General features: G+C 38.5%; 1 long non-coding RNA gene across 1 annotated transcript; it reads left to right on the top strand.

Annotated features, from left to right (window-relative positions):
* Positions 1-20,676: 20,676 nt before the first annotated feature.
* Positions 20,677-21,592, top strand: LOC111949212. The gene is made up of 3 exons (XR_002875228.1): positions 20,677-20,688; positions 20,839-21,090; positions 21,338-21,592. It is a non-coding gene; the product is annotated as an uncharacterized LOC111949212 (long non-coding RNA).
* Positions 21,593-24,219: the final 2,627 nt, after the last annotated feature.

Raw genomic sequence — 24,219 nt, 5'->3', positions numbered from 1 at the left:
AGAATCAGTTACATATAGCAGGTCGGCTGACTCAATTTCCTTCTCATACATTCCCCCAGCGTCACAGTGCATTTCTCTATAGAAGCCCAGCATCCATTGACTTCAATGGGGCTGCTTTGAACGTTTTTTATCATCGCTTCGAAACTAGGCGATTATGTCCCGCCCATGGACGCTCAGCGTCTCTGGGGGTGAAAGGGGAGTGGGCTGGTCCGGACTCCGAGCTTCTGCGTGTTGATTGGAGGGTCTGTCGAAAGACTGCATCTCCTTTTGACTGACAGCGATTCTGTACTATAAGGAATCACTGAAGCTATCCACGCTCAGTCCCATCGCGGATTTCTCAAGTTCAGTCTTTGATATTTGCTTGGCAAAATTGCTTGATTTTCATCATACATCTCACACAATTATAGACCACATTCCTTGTTTCAGTTTTACAGAGTTTAATATTTTTTTTAGATTGTTCTTTCATTCATTCCTTCATTCATCCATTCATATAACGTTAGTAGACTTTTAAATAAATAGACAATTTTATTATGTAGGCCGAAAATGAGCTTCCCCTTTCTGAAAGACCAGTAGCCGCCACTGGTGTAGCGGATTAGCAATATAGAGCTCAAATTTCTAACAAGACGATAACATGTTGGTAAAAAACGTATTTACCTATTTATCCTTGTTTTAGATGCCAAATGTTAGAAATGGGAGATAAAAAAATCAAGGTTTTGGAATCACAGTTTGAACCAAACCTGCCCTGTAAGGCAAGAGGTTTTAAGAAGTGTAATAACAGTGTCAGCCTTGGCTGCAGTTTCTTGTTCATGTAGCAGAGTCTCTTACAATGTTATCCACGCTGAAAAAAAAATCAGTGTTAGCCTTTTCCCTCCTTTTTTATATTCAGTGGTCCCTCGCAATAATCTGGTTCACCTTCTGTGGCCTCGCAGTTTCACAGATTTTTTTGGTGCTACTTTGCATGCTTTTGTTTATTCTTTTTTTTTTTTTTTTTTTTTTTTTTGGGATGATTGGAGTTTAATATTGCTACAAAATGTATGAAAAAGCAGAAGTTTAGTTCCACAAAAGAAGCAAATGGCCAAACTGTTCTCATTTGTTCAGCATTACAAAGTAAAAGACAATATAAGCCTATTCTCTTCTCTGTGATTCATTTGATTTCTTCATGGCCGTTCAGCTTACCTGTTTGTCACAGCACACATTAGCCGCGGTTACATGGGCAAAATATCTTGATCGGATCAATGGTCGGGTTAAAATCCAACCGTGCACATGGGATCAGAAAAACTTTTTCCGTTTAGAACAAACGTTCACATGGGCCACACTCTCGGTCGGAATAAATCATTTGGGCATGCGCAGTGGTGTTGAAAAATCCCGGAAGAGGAGATGAGTCCTGTTGTAAACAAACTGCTGACACATACATTTATGCAGCAGCTCAGTAATATACGAGATGATCTTCCAAACGTGCTTTTATTATTGTAATGAATATTATGAAGCGCCTGTTCGCTCATCATTTTAGTTTTAATCAATGGTCAGTGATTTTTTTGTGGAAGAACGGACCTGGAAGAAGCCAGCGTTAGGAGAGGCTAACACCCACTAACAACATTTAGCCTATCTATGAACATAAAATTTAATCCATGCGGGAAACGCTGCATTCTGCATCCTGGCTGCATGTAAATATGTGGGAATAACCACAGCCTCTACCGTATTTTCCGGACTGTAAGTCGCCCTTTTTTCATAGTTTGGCAAGGGGTGCGACTTATACTCCGCAGCGACTTATATTAGAAATAAATTGAAATAAATACATTGTTAACCCTCCTGTTATGTTCATTTGTGAGGAACAGAGATGATGTTTCTGGGTCAATTTGATGTATGAGGTATGTTAAGTGTTAAGAGTATGTTAAGTGACTCAGAGAATCAGCAAACCTTTTTTTACAGTAAGATCTTGAAGGCTAAAAACATAATATTCCATTTTCCAATGATTCCATAGATTCAGAAATGCAATAGAAATGACAACTGTTTCTACAAATAGAGGATGGAAACAGAGTATTAGTTGGCCAATGATGCTTCGTGAAAGGAATAAATAAATAAGTATGAGAAAGAATTACTGTGAAATTATGAGATAAACAGTCTGCTATGATTGTTTGTGCAAGTTATTATATCTTGGTCTCAGATTTTGTCAAATAAATTTCCCGTCAAAATGCAACTTATAGTCCAGTGCGACTTATCTGTGTTTTTTTCTAGTTTATAATGCATTTTTGGGCACAGCGACTTATAGTCCGGAAAATACGGCAGGCCGAGCTGTGCTCAGACGCGGCTCTCCTGAAGCCGGCAATTGACACTTGGAATAATCTCCACCTTCATTTTTTTTAAGTTTGCTTCTAAGGATGACTGGGTACTCTCCCTCCTTCTTTTTTTATTCTATCATCCACCTTAGAAGAACATAAACAATCACTCGAGCACAGGTGCTGTATCACCTTTGCAGAAATAGTTTGTGTGACTGAATGACGTTTTTCACGTGTGTTAGTCTGAATCCATGGGTATGCGTGACAGGCCCCGCGCATTTTAGATTTGCTATACATCTAAACCTGACATTAGTGATTATAAACATCCAGCAACTTGTTGCTTTATGATGTTGTATTATTTTACCCATCCCCCCTTCTAAAATCATCCTCCTACTACCCCCCCCCCTCTCTAACATGGTACAACAAACACTGTTAAAAATAAAATAAACCTAAATAAAGTTTTTTTTAAATTACGAATTTATTGGATTTATTCAAATATACATCTGGTGTGTCAGAAGATTCATAACCCCCTGTTGTAAAAGTAAACTATGTCCAACACAAGAGGCCTTCAGCTCTCACCTGTTTGCTCAGCTGTTGGACAGGACAAGTAGAAAAAACAACAAGTTTAAGAAAGTACAGCGGGGAAAATAAGGATTGAACACGTCAACATTTCTCTCAAAAAACATATTTCTAATCGAGCTATTGACACGAAATTTTCCCCAGATTTCAGCATCAACCCAAGTAATGCACACATAGAAAGAAATCCAAACATTTATGTCCATAAATGAAGTTATGTGTAATAAAGTGAAATGCCACAGGGAATAAGCATTGAACACATTGTCATGGTGCCTCTGATAGAGTCCTCCCCCTTCTCTCTGCACTCTCCGGACCTTACCAGCTGACTCCACTCATCTCATCAACCACCGCTTCTTAAGGAGATCCACCACCATTAGTCGACGCCAGTTCGTTGTCTCTCAACGGATACCCGTCCACGGGTTCTTACCTGGGGTCCTTTGTCAGCCTTCGTCCTGCGTCCACCCGCCGTCCTCCCGCTTCGCCGCTCTGGAAGTTCCTGTCTCATTGCTCTGGATCTGTCCCCTGCCTTATCCCTCCAGCCGCGCCGTACCTTCAAGCCGAATACTCTAGCTCAGGCCTCGGACTCTTCCCAGCAAAGCCACTAACTATCACCACTTACCTGTCATTAAATCTCTCTTACTTACCTCTCGCCTCCTCAGTTCTTCCGGGTTCCAGCATCTGGGTCAGTCACGTTAGACGTATCATGACACACATGAAGAAAAGAAGGGGTAAAAAGATCTGGCAAGCCAAGAAAGCAGCTGGAGTTTGTCAGTATTAAGAAGGTTAACCTGCCCCCTATTAGTGCAAAGTAATATCAGCTGGTATAGTCCTGACTGATGCCTTTTAAAAAGGTTTCTCACCAACAAGGTGTTAGACAAGAAGCATTGCATGATGGGTAAAAGCAAAGAGCTGTCCAAAGACCTACACAACCTTATTGTTGCAAAACACACTGAAGGCATTGGTTACAGGCGCATTTCTAAACTTCTGAAAGTTCCAGTGAGTACCATTGGGGCCATCATCCGGAAGTGGAAAGAACACGGCATTACCATAAACCTGCCACGGCCAGGTGCTCCTCGCAATATTTCAGACAGATGAGTCAGAACAATCATCAGAAGGGTTCTCCAACAGCCCAGGACCACTAGTGGAGAGCTTCAGAAAGACCTGGAATAAGCAGGTACAGTTGTTTCAAAGAAAACAATAAGTCGTGCACTCAACCGCCATGGCCTCCATGCACGCACACCACGCAAGACTCCATTTTTGAAGAAGAAGCATGTTGAAGCTCGTTTGGAGTTTGCGACACAACATTTGGATAAACCCATGACATTCTGGGAGAAGATACTCTGGTCAGATGAGACCAAAATTGAACTCTTCGGATGTCATAAGGCACAACATGTTTGGAAGAAAAATGGCACCGCACATCACCCCCAAAACACCATACCATCAGTCAAGTTTGGAGGTGGGAGCATCATGGCGTGGGGCTGTTTTTCAGTATGTGGTACTGGTAGACTTCATATCATTGAAGGAATAATGACTGGAGAAAAGTATGGAGACATTCTTGATCAGAATCTGCTGTCATCTGCCAGGCTGCTGAAGATGAAAAAAAGGGTGGATCTTTCAGCAAGACAACAATCCCAAGCACACAGCCAAGGTAACACTCAACTGGTTGAAGAAAAAGAAAATAAAGCTGCTAGAATGGCCCAGTCAATCACCAGACTTGAATCCAATTGAAAATCTTTGGAAAGAACTGAAGATCCGGGTTCACAGAAGAGACCCCCGGAACCTTGAAGATTTGAAGGCAGTTTGTGTGGATGAATGGGCCAAAATCACACCTGAGCAATGTATTCGACTGGTTTCTCCATACAGGAGGCGTCTTGAGGCTGTAATCACCAACAAAGGTTTTTGCACTAAGTATTAAATAAATTTCAATAAGCGTGTTCAATACTTATTCCCTGTGCCATTTCACTTTATTACACATAACTTCATTTATGGAGATAAATGTTTGAATTTCTTTCTATGTGTGCATTACTTGGGTTGATGCCGACATCTGGTGAAAATTTCATTTCAATAGCTCGATTAGAAATATGTTTTTTGAGAGAAATGTTGATGTGTTCGATACTTATTTTCCCCGCTGTATATTACTTAAAATTAATTAAATCGGTTAGTTCAAAAGGGGCCCGAGTGTAAGAGGTTTGTTCTTCCTGGAAATGAATTTAAATGCATAGCTTAAAGGGAAGCTACACCAAATGATTAATACTTTATCCAGATTTAGCACCAGTTCATAACTTACAAATGCTATAATATGAAGCACCTCACTTTTATAATTTCAGAGGACTAGCAAACCAAAGTCTCTGGACTTGGGCCCTTCTTGAATTAAACAGGGACGCTGCCATATTGGATAACTGTGCTGCCATCTATGGGATAAAGCAAAACCCATGCAAGAGAGGCCCAAGTCCAGGAATTTTGCACTTATTGCATTTTAAATGTCAAGCATAGTCAATACATTACAACGGACTTGGGACTTTTTTCCACATAATCAGATAGCTTTTCCCTTGAAGACCATAGAACACATAATATCTCTATTTTGAAAAATTGTGAACTTGGGCCCCTTTTGTTCAAACCGATTAAATTAGCAACATAAAATATCAAAACTTAATCGATCCATCTTCTGAACCCGATGAAACCTCTTTCGGGTTAATGGGGCATCTGGAGCCAACCCAGCTACTGTTGGATGAAGGTGGAGAACACCCTGAACAGGTCGCCAGTCTGTTGAGGGGCCACATACACTTACACACTCACTGAGTGACAACTGAAAGATATCAATTAGGCCATACATTTCAAACCTTATCATCTTTGTTGCTGTAAGAGTTGTGTTTAGATCTGGTTGACCCTTTTTATTCTTTATTTAATAGAATAAAACATTTGCAGTCTAAATTGAACAGGATTGTTACTTTAAGTGAAATAGTTGCAACCAGTCCAACATGAAATGAGTCAGAAAGCAAAAAAAACACAACTTTAAAATGTTGCACATTACTTCAGTAATGCAGTGTTTTCAACCTTTTTTGAGCCACGGCACACTTTAAACTTGACAAAAATCCCGCTACACACCAGCATCCCAAAAAAAAAAAAAAAGGAGAAACTCATAGTCTGTATTGATCTACAGTCCCTCCACAATCTCACGTGCATTTTTATGATAATTGTGGCAGAAAAAGTTGGAAGCTGCAGCTGTTTTTTCTAAAAGATGTAATAAAAGTTAAGTTAGAAGATTTAAAAACTCTTTGATGTGTGTTCGTTGTTGTTTCAAGAGGAGAGACTCATGCGCCGAGAAGCTGTCCCTTTAACCCAATGCATCAGGTGAGATGTAGTGCAATAATCCACCAAAAGCAGAAAGACTAGCGTCTCTGAGCTTCATTGTTTTGTTCACTTGTTCCACGGTCTGACACCTGATTCTGTGGAAAGCTACACCGCTAAAGACGAGCTTTAGCTGGTATTTTTATTAGAACTGAGAGACTTTATGAGCTAAATCGCGACAGGAAGTGAAGACTTCAACCACTTCTGATTGGTCAGACTGATTACATGTGATTAAGATTCCAAGAATGATTGGCGTAGACAGTTAAAGGGACGGGACTTTTCAGAAAATGGCTTTAGTTGCCGCCAAATCGCGGTACCGTTATCTTATAAAAATGTCTTCAATAGAATCAAATAAAGGCAAGGTAAAAAGTACTTTACGATCATTCATATTCACAATTACTCAGTGTTTTATCAGGGCTGTTTGGATGAACGAAGAGCTGATATCCTGGAGATGGGAAATGTTTTCAGATCAGTTAATGAGGGCAATTTCCCACGGCACACTGGACCATCTCCCACGGTACACAAGGGTGCCGCGGCACACTGGTTGAAAAACACTGCACTAAGGCGCACACTCACACACCCCCACCTCTAATTCACACATACAACTCTATGTAAGGGAAATGGTAAATAGTGTATCTGGAAGGCCCAAAGCACTTAACAGTCACAGTCCAATTCACCCATGCACAGTCATGGCCGTTCTGCTGCCTAACACTGGCGACAACCAAAAACCACCAGGAGCAATGTTTAATGTATTGCTCAAGGACACATCGACACATGGGAGACCAAAGCAGAAACCGGACCTGTGAATTTCTGATCAGAGGACTCTACCTTTGCACCACGACCAACCCCAATTCAATTAATATAATATATTAAATAATTACAACATGCACAATCAACAAAAAGCAAATGACAACTTTCTCAAAGTAGTAAATCTTAGGGAATTTCACCTACTGTATTTGTTTCACATTCAAAACATACAAATAAATGATTAACACTTTAATGACTGGAGGATTGAAACACTTTCAGAGGTCTGCTTGTCTTTGTGTACTATGACTCCTTAAGCCTTAGTTGTAATTGCCCTGATGACTAGACACGGATTGTCTGTGGGCACAAAGAGGGCAAACCTGTACGGGGCACGTAGATTGTCTGGATGAAATAGCAAGGTCCTAGAACAGACATGTTCATTCTACTTTTTTACTGTGTTATGATTTTTCAGTTTACGTGCTTTTCTAAAAGGTTAAAAATGGACAATATACATGGGTTCTATTTTAGAATCATAGTTTGTTGCTTTTTTGTGTAACTAATTTTGTAGCAGTGCCCTTCATAGATTTTCATCTTTTGTTTAACGTTGTCTTAATGTGGTTTCTTGTGAAAGGACATTCAGTACCGCTGTCATAAATACTTAGACCTTGATTTTAAGCCACCCAAGGGTTGGTGCAGTTGTATGTTTTTTCAGGATAATCACACAACTGTGAATGTTTTGTTTGCTCTAGTAATCTCACAGACAACTATCATCTGAAAGAAGTTAAATAATAAGCTGAATTTGACTCACTATTACTTATACCAGGAGTGTGTTTGTATTTATAAATGTGGTGTTGGTTAAGGCTGGTGTATAACCCATGTTAATTTAGCGGGATAACTTTTCTTTATCACCTCCAATATTTCATAACTGTCGCAGTCTGTACTGTTCAGAAGGTAAATTTTAAAAACTTCAATAATCACTCAGTGATGTGCAACATTGAAGATTCTCACTTCTCCATGTCTGGCTAACAAAGAATTTCTCTCCAACAGAGTTTGAGGTAGTACAGTCCTAGCTACAGTCTATGCTGCATTTCAGCTGTTACATTTTATAAACTAATTAACTAAATAACCGATTCCGTTTTTTTTTAATATGGAGTATTTTTTTACATGAGTGTTATTTAGTTGTATAGTTGATCACATTCTGATAAAAAGCCCAAATTAGACAGATCCCACCAAGACAAAACAAAACAAAAACATTACATAAACCCTACAAAAGAGGAAACAGCAACAAGACCAAGTCACCTCGGAAAAGATTTCTTATGATAACTAACATTTATTATTGTTATTTCTTTCACCACACAGATTAGTATAAAAACACTGAGGCGGACAACATCAGGGAGAGAGTTGTTCGAAATTTTAGCAAAACTCATAAAAGGTATGATTTAAACTGCATAAGTATTTCAACTGACCTTTACTGCTGCAGAACAACAATTACATTTTGCATTTTTTATCCAGGCAAAGCAGACAAACAGGAATTCAGCTATCAGCTTGTACTTTCTAAAACCTGAAAAAATGTTTTCCAACAAGTATCAGGAAAATGAAGAAGCTAAGGTTATAATTAAAAGAAATTTAGAGAATGTTGCATTACATTTGCAGTAATCACAATATGGCAGGACTGTGGGGTTTTTTAAGGACAGAGTCCACTCCGTGCTTTACATCTGTGCATGTGCGGCAATTTACTTTCAAGTTATTCTATAGATGCCTGAAAAAAATAAATGAAACCAAAAACAAAATGTGCTCCAATTTGCATCTACATATGCTATACTATAAAACAAACGGATAAGAAGCTGATGACAGAAAAATGTAGTTGTTGAATTTCTTGTGTAGAGTTTAACAATGGGTGGTATCTAATTGAGGGGATTATCAGTGTTTCAACCCTCACATTTCTTGAAACGTATTAAAAAGACAACTCTTTTCAAAAAGTCAACAAACTATTAATCTGTTGGCTGCTTCTCAGCTACACGTTTTGTTTCACTTAGACATCTACATGCATTTTTTTGTTCTTGTGAATAATACTCAATTATTCTTTTGAGTCTAAAAAATATATATACTTATTTCTTGATTCATTGATCAATTCGTATGTTTTTAGGAGAACCGAAATGTGCTTAAATCTACAATAAAACAACAGACCATTAAACAACTTTTAGTTTGAAGGAGATCTTTGTGGATACAAGTTGAAGCTAACTGGAGACAATGCCAATGACTTGCTTCATGTAAGAAAATAGCTATCAATTACTCAAGCATTTCACTACTGTAAAGTGTTGCATATCAGCGCAAAGCTGCTTCTCTCAGATTCGGAAGTTGTGAAAATTATTTTCATTGCTTTAACGGTTGAAGAGTTACAGTCGTCAACAATGGAGCTAAAACTCAGGTGTTAAAGGGTTGATAGTGTTACGTTTTGCCAATAATCTGCAAAAAGTACTGCACCGCTCTTTACTCATGATGTTCCTGGTAACTCCAACATGTGACTTGACAGGTTGGGGAATTCTTTAGTGCAATGTTCAACAACTCAACTATGCAGTTATGCTTGCAATGCATTTATGACTCACATCCCATGAAGACGTCCCGAATTATATGACAGAAAGTCATTAATTTATCAGTTGAGAGCAGTGACCAAAAAAGCCTGGAGTAAGATTTGCACCATTTTAAGATTTTGCACCAAACCTCTTCCAGCTGTAGGTGGTGGACATGTGATATTTACCCCTTCCCTACTTCTCCAGCGTGAACACCATGGCCTAAATATGCGTTTGAGAATGCGTGTTTAGCAGTTTTTTGAATGCGTGTCACATGTCTGGTGTGAACGAAGCTATAGGCTGAAGCTTTGTGTCTGTTTTGGCATTTATTGCATATTTAACCCATCTAAATAAATATGGACTTGATTCCAATATGTTATTGTTAAATAAATAAACACTATAAATTGTTACATTTCCAATTGGAAGTGGAAATTATTTCTAGGGTAAATTCTTTAGTCTTGGGGTTTATTAACAGACACCATAGTAAACAAGATGCATATCTATTATTTTAGTTTGTATGAATTCAGAAAAAGTAGTTTCCAAGCTGTCATCATGATCTGGCCAAATAAACCAACCAATAGGTAGGATGCCAAAATATGAAGAAGGAGGCATTTTGTAGTTTAATGATAATATGCCAACAATGTAACACATCAAGCAAGAACTACATTACCAAGAAGACCCCAGTGCCTTTATCTACTTTTCTCCTGCCGTAATTTAAAGTGAAGCGATGGAGGGAGCTGCCATTCACAACGACTTTGATGCAGGGAAAATTGACATCCGGTGAATTGTAAGAACAAAAGAAGACATGTCTATAAAGTTCAAAGAGATTCTAGGAAAGTTAAAAGTATAAAAAATAATTTCATTACTGAGTGTGACTGTGCTACTATGTCAAATGCAGCTTGTGAAACGTGTCTTATGATAGTAAAGTGCACCAGTGATTCTGGGATGAGTGGTCTGGAGAGACACGCTTGCAGGGCAAATTCAGGAAAGTCAGCCAAGCATCTCTTTGTTCATCAAATGGAAATTGATTTAACCCTTGTGCTATCTTAGATGACCCCACCCTTACATTGACGTGTTCTCCCTAGCATGACAAAGGTGGATAAAGGTGAAAAGATGTCATGTAATCCATGGACACCAGTGAGGTTCACAAATCATTGAAGAAAAAAGGTTCAGCGCACTGTCTAGTGGGTCTAGATGACCCAACTCCCAATGTTAAAGTGCCTAGAAATAGCACAAGGGTTACAATCTCATCTGGCTGACAACGTAGCTCTGTTCAGATAATATAGAGATTCTTTTGTTCCTACAACATAAAAACTGAACTTGGATGCAACATGCAGGTTTGCATTTGGGATTATTTAACTAAGCTAGACATGTGATCTTTGTTAAATCTAGAAACAGGGAATCGCCAGCTATTTTAAGACAGGATGGGAGCAGATAAAAAACATGTAATGTATTACATAGTGACCAAATTCACAGTATTATTCAAATACTATAAGTGGTATATCAGCAGGAGTCATTTTTAATGGAAGTGGGTTGTGAGTGGGAGTCATACTTCCAGGAGCACGACTGGACAGGATAATTTTTTAAACTTTAATCTTGAAGTGGGATAGGAAAGAATTACTCTGTGGGAGTGGGACAGGAGGGAAAATCCACTCATCTACTGCAGATTGTCTTTAAGAACTATCGTTTATTTATTTTTTTACTTTAAAACTAATATACTCAGCTCAATCTTCTCTAATGTATAGATATCTTACAAAGTGAAATTTATAAATGATAGTGCTTGGTTACCAGTTTTTCTTTAACTGTTATGTCTGTCACGATCTGGTGGTTTAGGACCCAAAATGCAGGAGAGCAGCCTTGGTGACTGTTAAGTTCACCAACGTACAGGTCTAGGGCGGAGGTGTACGTAACATAAACACACACAATGAGGAACTTTTAAAGATTTTATTGAACTTGGAGAAGGGGAGGTAGGGACTAAGGTTGGGCCAAAGGAATGAAATTAATAGAACAAAACCCAGCCTGGCTATCAAAGCGCTAAAACTAAAACAGGAAAACAAAAGACTGACTGCCTTATCTATAAAGTGGTGATAAAACATACAAGGGGTGGCACCAACCAACTTACCTAGTGTGTCTAACAGAGAGCAAGCTGCATGAGGTGTACAGGGTACCCTGTCTTACCTGTCCACAAACCTCCCACAATCTCCAACACAACAAGCTCAAACCATTCATCTGATTGTGATCCAGAAAGAGCTCTCCTCTCCTCTGATTCACAGGAGCTTATATGCAGGGCTGGTGGCTGGCTCTGGGCCTGATTGTGCAGCTGGTCAGGTCTCCACCAGGTGTCTTCACTCAGCTCTTTAAGCACATGCAGAGGAAGAAAATAAAAGAAAGACACACGAAAAACCCCTGCATGTAACAGTGACAGAAAATAAAACATTTAATAAACAAACTGAAAAAGGCAACAAATAGGTGATCCAACAGAGCAGGGGCCTGTTTCAGAAAGGAGGTTAAGTGTAAACTCTGAGTGCGTTAACCCTGAAATCAGGGAAACCCTGGGTTTTCCGTTTCAGAATGGGAGGTTTGTTAAACCAGAGAAAGCCGAGTAAGTCAAACCCGTTTCTGAAAGAGAGTAACTTATACTCGGGGTCAGTGTCCATGGTTACTTATGCTGTGAACCTAACCTTGTCGGGACCAGGTTTTATTCTCTAAGCTCAAGGTTTCTGCCGGTCCCCTCCCCTTTTTAAAGACGAAGCGGTATTTTTTGCTTTAACCTTCATTGCCCACATTTCCGTCACACAGAGACAAGTGACAAGAATGGCTTGTCCTTTTTTGGAGGACCCAATAGCCGAGGAGGCTGCATTAATTCGTAGAGAATTACATTTACGTCGTGCGAGGATTTTGAGACTCGATTTTTTGTCATTTCCCCATACGTTTTTGTTTGAGCGTTACCGTTTTTCGTTGCAGTCAATTACATATATACAATGAAAACAACATTAGGTATTGCTATGTAGATGTTTCATGTGTCAAATATTGTCACCAAAGCCTACATCCATGACATGCTCAAATTTGACCTGATTGAATTATGTTTTTATACTTCAGTTTTAGCTGCTGCCATGTTCTTTTAATTCCTGCAGGATTGCATCTACATGAAAATGAAATCAGGGACATTGAATTAGATTAATGTAACAATTACTTTTTGGAAACGCAATTTGCTAGTAGTACTGCTTACTTTCTTAATCCCATATAAACCTATACCACTTGATCAATACAAGGGTAGACATAAGTTCACTTTTAAAAACACAATTGCATGTATTAATATTAAACTGACCAATGTTTGCAAGAGGGGAAGGTTAACAAAAAAGTCCTCTAAACATTATCGACGTTAAATGCATTTCCACCCGATTGGTTCTGTACACTATGCAGCATTTCATGCATTACACCAGGAATAACACTTCAAAAGTACACCTAAATATCAGCATTTTTTATTTCCCACCTTACGCTATTTAGAAAGTTATTACAGCCAATATTTTATAACAATGATTTAAATGCAAACTTAGGCATTAACTGGAGCAGCTATGTTTTCCCACGCTAACTGTCTCTGTTTTGCAGATGCAGCGGTGTTGCTTGTCTTCTGGAATATGTGCTCATATTCACTGTAACTCTGCAGCAGCACGTCATGTTCAGCTGGCGAAAAATACGCAGACCACTTTTTTTCCACAGTTGCCATGGTGACTCGTAATATCTGCGCTCCATTGATAATGGCTTCTTATAGTCGCGGTGCGCACGCTTAACTCCGAATCAGTCCACTCAGAGTTGATTGACCTAACTCCGATCAGCTTCTCTGAAACAGAAAACTCAGAGTAGTTAATCTCTCGATTGACCAACTCAGAGTTCAAGTTTAACCTCAGAGTTGGTTGAACCTCCTTTCTGAAACAGGCCCCAGATTACCAGGATGCACTTGAATAGACTGAGGGCATTTAACTTAAATGACGACAGCTGTGGATCATGATGAACCTGGAACCAGTGTGACTGAACTCAGAACATGACCAATAACCACACAAAACGACAGAACACAATCACAAAAAATGTTCTGACAATCTTGTGTTATATGATACAGTTTCTTTCACTTTAGAAAGCAGCAGTAAAACATGTCTTTTGCTGTTCAGACTGGATTGAACACATTCCTGTCAAAACAAACAGGAGTCATTGTTTTGTGATGTTCTTAACAGATAGAATATACTTAGACCAGCCCAAAACAGGAGATTTTAGAAGGAGAGTAGTCATTGATGGAAAATGAACATCACACAACCTCCTTGTAGAATATGAATGGTTGAAAGCCCTGTAATTTCAAATAGGAAATATAAATAATATAATGGTAAGTAACTTTTTTTCATTTGCATGTCTGCAGACTTTTGTGTAAAAAATTCTCAAATGCATATTATTTGATTAAAAACCTGCATGAAGTTTAAAATGTGCTTCTTTTGCTAAGGTCTGAATCATGGATCTCTGGCTGGTTGTTTGTGCGCTTGCAGGTTTGTTTAAGTCTTTAATGATTTTTTATCTTTTTAATTTTTTTGTCCTTTTAAGTTGTAGTCAAAGCAGATAATAATTATATTTTTAAACAGCAAATATTTGATAATGAATATCTTTATAGATAACATTGCTTGTAATATGTAAGATTAATACAGTACTACAGACTTTTGTAATCAAACACTTATCTATAATTTTAAGTATGTTTAGTGAGCATTTGTGAGCAACAGAATAGTAAAATGCCCATATACATTTTTGCTTCGAGAATGTTGCTAAAGAATTGTGGAGGTGGTCGGTAGGACCTACATTATGTCTATAGATCTGTCTTATGACAGAATACATAGAGAGGAGAGCTGTCTTTGGATGAAAAAGTTTGGAATCCATTTTAATTTGTGCAGGACATTTATAACTGTTGGACATTGGTGCAGTAGGTGTGATAAGGAGTTTAAGGTGGAGGTGGGACTGCACTAAGGATCAGCTTTGAGACCTTTCTTGATTGCTGTGATGATGGACAGACTGACAGTTGAAGTTAGACGGGAATCGCTGTGGATCATCATGTTTGCAGATGACATAGCGAAGAGCAGGTGGAGGACCATCCAGAGAGGTGAAGGTTTGCTTTGGAAAGGAGAAGAATAATGGTCAGCTGCTGTAAGACCGGGTATCTATTAGTTGATGAGAAGGACTGAAATGAAATGGTGAGGTTACAGGGAGCAGAGGTGAAGGACTGCAGAACTGTGTCCATTATGATGTCAAAAGGGGATGGCTCTAATAATTATATCAAACTAAATTATGTTAATTGCGTAAATGTTTAAAGAGTTACAGTAGTTTAAAGAATGCCAACACTGGAGCTAAATCTCAGGTGTTAAAGGGTTGATAGTGTTACGTTTTGCCAAATATCTGCCAAAAGTACAGCACTGCTCTTTACACACGAAGTTCCTGATAACTCCAACATGCGACTTGACAGGTTGGGGAATTCTTTAGTGCAATGTTCAACCAGTCAACTAAGCTGTTCTGCTAGCAATGTATTTATGACTCACAGCGCATTAAGACATTACACTCTAGTTAGGTAGTTGCACAAAAAAGCCACACTTTAATGATTCTATGAGGGGCCTTAAAAACGATAAAACTTTTACAGCTTGTTTTTGACAAAAGCTTCTTCCTCTATCAAAGTAAAACATAAGAATAAACTAAGAACTTAATGTAACACTCTTGATAAACTGATCTTTACTTTGATATTGACTGAAATGAAAAATGTGGAGTTGAATATGACCACTGTACTTTTCTTGTTTTGTAAATCTTTGTATTTAGTTGTCATTTTGTATTTTTGAGAGGTTATACAATTTCCTTTACTTTCCATAAAAAAGGTTTCCTATTTTTCTTTTAACAACAGTTAAAAACACCATTGAGGGGCTTCTTTATAATTTTAATTTGCCGAACTGCAATCCCACAATCACACTAAATCACTATTTATTTCAGTTCAGTGTTTAAAAAAAAGTCTACACAGCTTCATCCAATTTATCTTAAGGTCTTACCAAATAACAAGTGTATTTAAAAGTTGGCATCATTAAGAAAACAGAAGATTGCATCATAAGAAAAATACTTTCATTAAAGCATAAAGTGGCAGTGACATCCATTTGGACCAGTTAGAGTAGATATTACGATAAACAGACTTTTTTTTTTAAAACTCAATAAAGGGAGGAAGTAGACTGAACTGCAGGCATTTTATTATTTTAATCCAAGAAAAATAAATTAAGATTAACATCAATAAACTGTTTTTTAAATGACAGTCAAAGAAAATATGGGCTGTTTTAAAAAACATATTGCTTTTGCACACATTTTATCAGAACTGGTTCCATAGGGTTTTTTTTTATGGTTTCAGCATTATAATATTATATTTTTAGTGGCACAGATACAAGTAATCAGTTGATGACATTTGATGACCTAAAGAGCCACACTGTTCACAAATGTTCATGTGTGAGCTTATGTCATGTACATTTAGCTGAACACCTTATTTCAACATTTCAAAAACACCCAGGGCCTAACAAGATTTTTAAAGGAAGAAATTCAGGTAGGATGGTTTTCTGACTGACTTACATGCCTACTGCTGCTGCCTATGAGGGAGCTGCCAGCTTTCATGTTCATTTCCTTGTTTTGTTAGCACAGCTTCTAGGACAATAAACCAAATAGGTGGAGGTAACACCTGGGTTCTCATGCATTTTTAGCATGCGTCTTTTTTTCTGCATTGAACCTCCACCTGTAATTTAGTGCAAATTGTTATTTAATCCACAACTCAAACTTAACTTATTTACATTTTTCCTCATGACCTGTGAATTTTTTTTTAAGTAAAAAAAACACACCTTTCAAATACATGTTACAAAAATATCTTAATTGAAATTAGATATATTCAAACATCTTCAAAATATTTTGTTCTAGTTCTACTTTGTGAACACTGAGCTGTGCTGGACAGATGCTCAGTTTCTGCAGACGTGAATACATTGATCTGGCCACCAGATGGCAGTTGTGACTAAGGCTTTAATTGTTGTTAAAAAAGATCATAATTACAGCTACAGAATATTTCAGTTTGTAAATTACATATCAGTGTTTTGGTCACCTTGAGAGTAAAATTGATCAAATTGAAGAAGTCATAACAGGTTTGCAGGTGAAACTGGTCAAATGGAAGCTGAGATTTAGGCATTTTAGATCATTTAAATAGTCTTGAAGATTCAGGAAAATGCTTTACAGAAAATGTTTTGCTGTAATACCTGATGTCTAGTCCCAGCTAGAAATCAGGTTTTACAGCATATTTGAAGATCATAAAGATTGTTTGTAATAAACTAATATACAACACCAAGTAGATTATCTCTATTAATAAATATTACCTCTAACAATCCTTCAATTACATGTTCTGTTTCATTTAACTGTATGTTTTTCTTTCTTTATCAGTTTTATCAAATGCAGAAGGTTTCGTACCATTCAGTCAAAATGAGACCAGCATCACTCTGCAGTGGAATAGAGGGAACAGCAATGACAGCTTTGTTCTCCAGTTTAATGGAACAGAGGCAAACATCAGTGCTCCAGATGTAGACGGACCAATAAATTACACTGTTTCATCCCTCACTGCTGGAACCAAGTACACCTTCACTCTGCTTTCCCTTGTTGTACCTTTGTCCAAACAGTCTCCATATTCTAAATAGACCTGGCAAGTAGCAGTCATTGTCCCAAGCCATCTAAAGCTGAATGCCTGCGCCACCTCCTGGTCATTACCTCTAAGTGGATGTAAAGAGTCCGCTAAGCTCTTTCTTATGGATCCACAGCATAACTCCTTTATCTGTTCTATGTTAATTTCAGAAGAGCTTGTTTCAAGTTTTTGGCTGGAATGTAGATTTCTTACAACTGTAACTGTTGGTGCTGGTGTTTCTTTTAGATGTGGAAACAGAGCCGACTGCACACTCTGCAATTGTCATTGAGTCTTTTCTCCTGGTGATGTCATCTGTGTGTGTGTGTGCATATATAAATAAACCAATCTCTCTCTGTCTCTCTGTCTCTCTGTCTGTCGGTCGGTCGGTCGGTCGGTCGGTCGGTCGGTCGGTCGATATCTCAATATATATAATCAACAGAACACAGCCCCGGTAATCTTGTCTTTAAAGTCTGTAATGAATCAAACAACACATGACATGGATTGTTTTGAACTTTCTATTTTTGCTTTCTCTTGGTTTGTCTTTTAAAAAGCACTTAATCTACAATTCCCAATGGGATGGACCAGGATGGTGTAAAAAGGTGTTAGTGTTTACAATGTTAGGAGTGAATAAAATCCCTGACTGTGGATTGTGGAGTTCAGTTTCTTGATGACCGTCGAATAGCATGAGTCCTGCCCTCCTCACTACCTTAAATATTTTTTTAAGGAAACTAGTAGAGTCCAGTTAGTCTGCCAACTCAGTCAGCGGTCAAAAACTGCCGTCTCTATCCATTTACAAAGAAATTGTTTTGGTTCTTTCAAATGTGTTATTTTAGGTAGCTGTATGAAAACCCCATCAAACTGTTTATTTTGTTTATATGAGAACGATATGAGAAATGAGCTTATCAAAGAGCTAATTATGACAAGTTGCATTATGTAATACAGGTCCAAATTGGGCATATAATGCTAAGGTGGATAGAAAAAATTAATAGCCACATTATCTTTTTTTATATTAAACTCATGTATTTTCTATTCAAACATAAAACTACTCTATTATTTTACTTTTTTTATTTCTATTACTGTTAGCGCCTCAAAATCCAAAGTACTTCCAAGTTCTGGGAAAAAATGATACCAGCATCACTCTGCAATGGAGTAAGGTCACCAAAGTCAGCTGCATCCTTCCTTTTAACAGCCAGTTGAGGATAATTCCTGCACCAGGAGATGGACCAGTAACTTACACAGTGGAGTCTCTCAATGCAGCGACGGAATACATATTTACTATTTTTTCTGTGTTTGAGAACAACTCAAGTACAACTAAGAGTTGTTACTGGTAAGTTGTTTTTTTTTTTACCTTCAAAGAGAAAAACATTACAGAACATTATAATTTTTTAATGTAGTGTCAATAATTGATGATAAAAATTGATGATATAACTGTCATAATGGAAAACTGCAGGATTTTTATACTGTGCAGATTCCAAGGAGTGACGTCTGAGATAATACGTATAAATTGAACATCAGTAAGAATACTGGTACGAACAGGAGAGTAAGAATAACACAAAATCCTTTGAATTATACTATACTGTGCAGAAATCTAAAAGACCTTCATGATATACTGTTACTTTTAAATTTATTTATCTTTAACACCTTCATAGCATATGTCGTTACTTCCTAATGTACCATTAAATCCATGACTTCACTTAATTTAGTATCACGTTAAACAGGAACAACAGTGAAGTTTTTTGAAATATATGTAATTAGAAATTAGTTCAGGCGTGAAGGCGCTAATTGTTTAGCTAAATACAGTTGATTAAAAATATTACTAATGAAAAAGCAGAAAAGCTGATTGTTAAATTACTGTCTAGAAATAGTTGAAAAAATATCCAGCTTCCTTTGAGGCCAAATTGTTTCATTTGAAATAGATGTGCTGCCTGAGGCATTTACATAATTTTGTATTTAATGTGCTTATTGACAAAACACATCAGATAGTAATAAAATTTAAAGCCTTTAACTTTTCCAAATGATTTTTACTGCTTAAGCATATACATTTTTAAAATATATTTGGGATGAAAAAAAAATCCTTTTTGTTTCAGCTCCTCAAAATGTGGAAACATTCCGATTAGTAAAAAAAACTGACACAAGCATCACATTGCAGTGGAGTAAAGTCAACTCTGCCAGCTATGTTCTCCAGTACAATCAAGAATGGAAGAATATTTCTGCATCAGATGGAGATGGACCAATAACTTACACAGTTTCTTCTCTCAGTGCAAACACTGAATACACTTTTACTCTTTTCTCTGTGTTTGAAAACGCCAGAAGTAGTGGAGTTCAGCTTCAAGCTTTAACTGGTAAGATCTTTCACTTTAAACATTTATATTAAGAAACATTTAGTTTTTTTATTTATGAAATAACTTTTTATGATGTACAGAATATTTCTTATTGCTAGCACTTTTTTCCTTTATTTAAATCCTGATAATTAAAGTCAATAAGGGATCCCTTTTATCCAATTGCCGTTGTCTTCGTGGTGTAGCGCTACTCGGACACAAGCTGGGGACTGATCACCCCCGGCTGGGTCGCCAAGGTGAGGGTGATGATCTAAGACCCGAAACACCTCAAGACTCTGGGTTCATCATTGAGGATGTGTCCGAGCCGCCCCAGTAGGTGTATTTAGTTACTGATAATTAAAGTCAATAAGGGATCCCTTTTATCCAATTGCCTTTGTCTTGAGGTTGATTCATGGCATCTGGACCGATGAAATCACTTGGATAAACGGTGAAATGTTTTAGGAAATAAGACTTTAAGTCCAGGTTTACTTACACAACTTCAAGACCTAAGAACTACAGTGATTACATTAAAAACATGTCATTTTTCTTTGAACTTTCATCTAGAAACAAACAACTATCAAAAGATGAGATATTCTTGGGTTTTCAAAACTTCTTTTAATGACTTTGATTTTTTTTTCTGAAAAATTCTTACAAATTAAATTCTTTGCATGTCATTTAATTAATTGTTGTCTTACAATAGATGAGCCATATTTTCCATGTGGACAGACCGTTTGTCCTCCAGACCAGGACTGTGTCATCATCAACGGGACGGCTCAGTGTGGAGAAGCCTGTGATCATTACACTAAACTTAAGGACGACTGGCTTTCTGACTATAACATAAATGGAAATTCATACTGTCATGGAATTTCCTATGACACTAAAGACTGGTATCGCATGTTTGTGGGACAAACCAGCGCTCAGATTCCTGAAACTTGTGTACAAGACAGCAGATGTAGAAGTTATTATCGTCTGCAGATGACACAACCTCATCCAACTCAATACAATCAAACTGTAAAACGCTCTTTGTGTTATAGTTTAGGGGATAACTGCTGCTTCTATCCCTTACACACTATTAAGGTCAAACTCTGTTTTGGAGACTTCTATGTCTACAGACTTCAAAGACTCCCAGTATGCTACATATTGTGCAGGTAATGTTTTGTCATCAGTTGCTTAATAAATATTGTTTTAGCACATAAACTATATTAATCTGTTAGGATTAAATACGTTTTTGTTGGAACAATCAGTCTATTATGAAGTTATCATTAGTAAACATTTAAAGATGTTTCTTTCTGTTTCAGTTCCAAAGCACAGCTTCAGAGCAGCTGGTCAAGATGAAACCAGCATCACTCTACGGTGGAACAAAGTCAACAACAGTGTCAGCTTTGTTCTCCTGTTTAATGGCACAGAAACAAACATCAGTGCTCCAGCTGCAGATGACTCTGTAACTTACACAGTGTCATCTCTGACTGCTGCAACTAAATACACATTCACTCTCTTCTCTGTGATTGAGAATGTCAGAAGCAGTGGAATCAGCATTGATGCAGTCACTGGTGAGACTTTTAATTTGAACTAGCTTTACTTTAACAAAATTCGTAAATTTGCCGCAATACCAGTTTCTTTTGAAGACTTGTGAATAATATATTTACAAAAGATAACATGTGAATGTCACAATACATTTATGTGATGATTAGACATGAAACGTTTTGTTGTTTGTGGCTTTGTACTGTTCTCAGAATCTCTGAGGTTTGTCACAACGTCTTGCTTACAACTTTTTTCTATTCTTTTCTTCATCTTCAGCTCCTCCAAATGCAGAAATGTTCCACTTAATTGAAAAAAATGACACCAGTATCACTCTGCAGTGGAGTAAGCAAAAATACACTGGTTATTCACTTAATAGTGAATCTAAGTATACAGTTAAGATATTTGCTGCATCAGATGCTGATGGACCAGTAGTCTTTACAGTCTCCTCTCTCTATCCTGCCACTAAATACACATTCACTCTTTTCTCCGTATTTGAGAACGCCAGAAGCAGTGGAGTTCAACTGACCGTCATTACCGGTAAGAAAATCTACTTTACCTTCCTTTAAATTAAATAGAATGAAAATGGACTAAGAAAACAATATAACTCTAAAATGATGTTAGGTTTCACCCAGATAGAAAAATTTAAGATTTTGTAAAATAATAAATTTTTTAAAATTTTGAAAAAACATTCAGGGTTATGTACAGAAAATGTTAACTGTGGTGGACAGATCAGAGACCTGGTGTGTGTGGGACATGGTGTTGTATTTAAATGCATAGAAAGTGATCAAAAGGTGTGTGACAAACGCTAAATTTGGCCCCTTATTTAGAGCATTACATAGGTAAATATTTTGTGTATCCATTCATTTTTCCTGACCTGCTTAATCTCTTTCTGGGGGTCACAGGCCTGTCAGGCAAAGGCAGGGTACACCCTGAACAAGTCACTAGTTTGTCGCAGGGCCACACAATCACACACAAACATACATTCTCACACACAATCACACCTCGATGCTCTATATGTGAGACTGATCTCCACAGTTGGATTTGAGCCATTTCTTATTCTCTGATTTGATAGTGTAAGGCAGTTTCAGTGACATAAGATGACCCCCTATTAATCTAGCCACAGGGGTTGCAAGCCAGTTGCCTCTGTGCCGGTCCCAAGCCCGGATAAATAGAGAGGGTTGCGTCAGGAAGGGCATCCGGCGTAAAAATTGCCAAAATAACCATGCGAATCATCCACAACACTTTAGACATACCGGATCGGTCGAGGCCCGGTTTAACAACGACCGCCACTGATGCTGTTAACCTACAGGGTGTCGGTGGAAATTTGACTACTGTTGGTCGAAGAAAGAGGGGAGGCAGAAGGGTCCGTGGCCAGAGAGAGAAGGGAAAAGGCAGGAACATAGGTTTGAGAATAGGGACTCTTAACGTTGGCACAATGACAGGGAAAGGCAGAGAGCTGGCAGACATGATGGAGAGAAGGAAGGTAGATGTACTGTGTGTGCAGGAGACAAGGTGGAAGGGCAGCAAGGCACGTAGTATTGGAGGAGGATACAAACTGTTCTATCATGGTGTTGATAGGAAGAGAAACGGGGTAGGTGTGATTCTGAAGGGGGAGTTTGTAAACAGTGTTCTAGAGGTGAAAAGAGTCTCAGACAGGATGATGAGCCTAAAGTTAGAAATTGAAGGGGTGATGGTGAATGTAGTCAGTGGGTATGCGCCACAGGTTGGCTGTGAGTTAGAAGTGAAGGAGAGATTCTGGAGTGAGTTGGATGAGGTCATAGAGAGTATCCCCAGAGGAGAGAGAGTTGTTATTGGAGCAGACTTTAATGGGCATGTTGGTGAGGGCAACAGAGGTGATGAGGAGGTGATGGGCAGGTTTGGTGTGATGGAAAGGAATCTGGAGGGACAGATGGTGGTGGACTTTGCGAAGAGGATGGAAATGGCTGTAGTCAACACTTACTTCCAGAAGAGAGAGGAACATAGAGTGACATACAGAAGTGGAGGTAGGAGTACTCAGGTGGACTACATCCTATGCAGACGAGGTCATTTGAGAGAGGTTATTGACTGCAAAGTGGTGGTAGGAGAGAGTGTAGCCAGACAGCACCGCATGGTGGTGTGTAAGATGACTCTGGAGGTCAGGAAGAAGAAGAGAGGGAAAACAGAAAAGAAGACCAAGTGGTGGAAGCTACAGGCAGAAGTTGAGACAGGTCCTGAGTGGTCAGGATGAGCTTCCAGATGACTGGGAAACTACAGCAGAAATTATCAGGGAAACAGGTAGGAAGGTGCTAGGTGTGTCATCTGGAAAGAGGAAAGACGGTAAAGACACTTGGTGGTGGAATGAGGAAGTACAGGACTGCGTCCAGAGGAAGAGGTTGGCTAAAAGGAAGTGGGATGTAGAAAGGACTGAGGAAGGTAGACAGGAGTACAAGGAAGCGCAGCGTAGAGTGAAGAGAGAGGTGGCAAAGGCCAAACAGAAGGCTTACGATGAGCTATATGACAGGTTAGACACAAAGGAAGGAGAAAAGGACTTGTACAGGCTAGCCAGACAGAGAGACAGAGATGGGAAGGACGTGCAACAGATAAGGGTGATTAAGGACAGAGATGGAAAGGTGCTAACAACCCAGGAGAGTGTACAGAAAAGATGGAAGGAGTATTTTGAGGAGCTGATGAACGAGGAAAATGACAGGGAAAGAAGGGAGGAAGATGTGGTTGTTGTGGAGCAGGAAGTAGCAGAGATTGGAAAGGATGAGGTTAGGAAGGCTCTGAAAAGGATGAAGAGCAGAAAAGGCCGTTGATCCTGATGACGTACCTGTGGAGGTATGGAAGTGCTTAGGAGAGACAGCAGTGGAATTTCTAACGAGGTTGTTCAATAGGATTTTAGAGAGTGAGAAGATGCCTGAGGAATGGAGGAGAAGCGTTCTGGTTCCGATCTTTAAGAACAAGGGTGACACGCAGAACTGCAGCAACTATAGAGGAATAAAGTTGATGAGCCACACAATGAAGCTGTGGGAAAGAGTAGTGGAAGCCAGGCTTAGGAAGAAGGTGGAGATTTGTGAGCAGCAGTATGGTTTCATGCCCCGTAAGAGCACCACTGATGCCATTTTTGCTTTGAGAATGTTGATGGAAAAGTACAGAGAAGGTCAGAAGGAGCTGCATTG

This window comes from Oryzias latipes, chromosome 18, assembly GCF_002234675.1.
Source record: "Oryzias latipes chromosome 18, ASM223467v1".
Classification (NCBI taxonomy): Eukaryota; Metazoa; Chordata; class Actinopteri; order Beloniformes; family Adrianichthyidae; genus Oryzias; species Oryzias latipes.
Note: the sequence above shows the minus strand (reverse complement) of the source record. Positions and strands in the feature narration are given on the sequence as shown.